Here is a 2545-nt window from a genome sequence, read left to right as displayed (position 1 = left end):
TCTCCTGCCTTCACATTGTCACCACCTCCTGTCTGCTGTGGCTGTGCCACTCCCCCTGTGGTCCAGCCTGCCTCCACGTGTTGGCGCCTGCATCGAAGAGAATCCACTGCCACCAAGAGAATCCATTGCCATCTGCCCTCTGGCTGTGTACAGACCTGTATCTGCCCCTTTCCTTACACCTCTGTAACCTTCCTTTTACTGACATCGTTTTATTTTTTGTTAACATTACCTTTTTCTTCACTTTTGGGTCTGCTCCTCGTGGTGGGATCCCAAGGGGATCCATTGCCAGCTGCCTCTGGTGTTATATATATATTTTTATTTGTCCCTTCCCTCATACTTCTGGAACTTTCCTTTCCCTTAATTACTGTTTACCTTTTCTTAAGAAATTCCATTTTTTCTTCCAAAGTCAAAGCAAGTCCATTCTTGTGGTTTTACTCTGTTCCTCTTCTCCTGAGAAGATTAGCATGGTCCCTGCTCAAGGATGACACACAAATTCATGAAGCATTCCATATTTTTTCACTAGTGGTGACCCCCAGGGATCAGTGCTGGGCCCCATCCTCTTCAATATCTTTACTGATGGGCTGGATGAGGATTGAGTCCATCATCAGTAAGTTTGCAGATGACACCAAGCTGGGGGCAGGTGTGGATCTGTCAGAGGGTAGGAGGCTCTGCAGAGGGACCTTGCCAGGCTGGACAGATGGACAGAGTCCAACAGGATGGCATTTAACAAGTCCAAGTGCCGGGTGCTGCACTTTGGCCACAACAACCCCAGGCAGTGCTACAGGCTGGGGACAGAGTGGCTGGAGAGCAGCCAGGCAGAGAGGGACCTGGGGGTGCTGGAGGACAACAGCTGAAGAGGAGCCAGCAGTGCGGCCAGGTGGCCAAGAAGGCCAATGGCATCCTGGCCTGCATCAGCAAGAGTGTGGCCAGCAGGAGCAGGGAAGTCATTCTGCCCTGTGCTCAGCACTGCTTAGGCCACACCTTGAGTGCTGTGTCCAGTTCTGGGCTCCTGAGTTTCAGCAAGATGTTGAGATGCTGGCAGGTGTCCAGAGAAGGGCAGCAAGGCTTGGGAGGGGTCTGGAGCACAGCCCTGTGAGGAGAGGCTGAGGGAGCTGGGGGTGTTTAGCCTGGAGAAGAGGAGGCTCAGGGCAGACCTCCTTGCTCTCTACAACTGCCTGAAGGGAGGTTGCAGCCAGGTGAGGGTTGGGCTCTTCTCCCAGGCAAGCAGCAGCAGAACAAGAGGACACAGTCTCCGCTTTGCCAGGGGAGGTTTGGGCTGGAGGTGAGGAGAAAGTTCTTCCCAGAGAGAGTTGTTAGAGGTTGGGATGTGCTGCCCAGTGAGGTGGTGGAGTCCCCATCCCTGGAGGTGTTCAAGAGGGGATTGGACATGACACTTGGTGCCATGGTTTAGTAGTCATGAGGTCTTGGGTGAGAGGTTGGACTTTGATGATCCTTGAGGTCTTTTCCAACCTTATTGATTCTGTGATTCTGTGATTCTTTCTCCCTATTGGGAAAAGGGAGAGGGGAAAGGGAATGCAACCTAAATTCTGTTTCCTTTATGTTGTTGGCTCTGGTAAAACTTAAAGGGCTACCCTCACCCACCCTTCTTCCACAGTGTTGCAGTTTGAAAGGGGAACTTTAGCCTAGATCCTGACTGCAAAGAATGGACTTAAAATAAATGACCACTGGATGCAAAAGGGAAATAATGCTAAGGTGTATAGAATTCATTGGATTGCTAATGGGAGATACAGAGCATCATCATCATCATCATTATCACTATCATCATCATTATTATCATCATTATTATTTTAAATTATTATTTATTTATTTACTGTCTGCCTCTCTAATTCTCCTCAGAAGGGAGTTAGTTAGATTAACAAATAGCAAATTTTGAGGAGTTTTATTACTGAGGTTTTTTTTTTAGGTTTTGCTCTTTAGGATTTGTTTTCATACATGTGCATGAGAATTCTTTCCAATGGAATCACTTGGGATGCACAGAAGGGATTGCTGAGGAACAAGCTCACCATGAGCCAGCAATGTTGCATCATGGCCAAAAAGTTGAAGATATTCTGGGGGGCATTAAGAAGTTATGGCCAGCAGGTCAGGGGGGTTCTCCTCTCCTTGTACTCTACCCTGGTGAAGACCACAGCTGGAGCACTGGGTCCAGTTATGGGTTCCCCAGTTCAAGAAAGAGAGGGAAGTACTGGAGAGAGTCCAAGGAGGCCACAAGGATGTTGAGAGAACTGGAGCATCTCTCTTACAAGGAGAAGATGGGAGACCTGAGGCTGTTTAGCCTGTAGAAGAGCAGCCTGAGAGGGAATCTTCTCATCACTGATTAATATTTAAGGGTAGAGGTCATGAGGATGGTGTCTAGTGATAGGACAAGGGGCAAACTAGAACACAAGAGGTTTTATTTAAACATGAGTAAAAACTTATTTTCTGTGAGGGTGGCAGAGCACTGGAGCAGGCTGCCCAGAGAAGCTGTGGAGTCTCCTCCTCTGGAGACTTTCAAGACCTGCCTGGACATCCTGATCCTGGGTGACCT

The 2545-nt window shown here is 48.5% G+C and overlaps 1 pseudogene; it reads left to right on the top strand.

Annotated features, from left to right (window-relative positions):
• Positions 1-448: 448 nt before the first annotated feature.
• On the top strand, positions 449-516 carry LOC128966836 (U6 spliceosomal RNA; annotated as a pseudogene).
• Positions 517-2545: the final 2029 nt, after the last annotated feature.

The sequence above is a fragment of the Indicator indicator genome, chromosome 4 (genome assembly GCF_027791375.1).
Source record: "Indicator indicator isolate 239-I01 chromosome 4, UM_Iind_1.1, whole genome shotgun sequence".
NCBI classification, from domain to species: domain Eukaryota; kingdom Metazoa; phylum Chordata; class Aves; order Piciformes; family Indicatoridae; genus Indicator; species Indicator indicator.
Note: the sequence above shows the minus strand (reverse complement) of the source record. Positions and strands in the feature narration are given on the sequence as shown.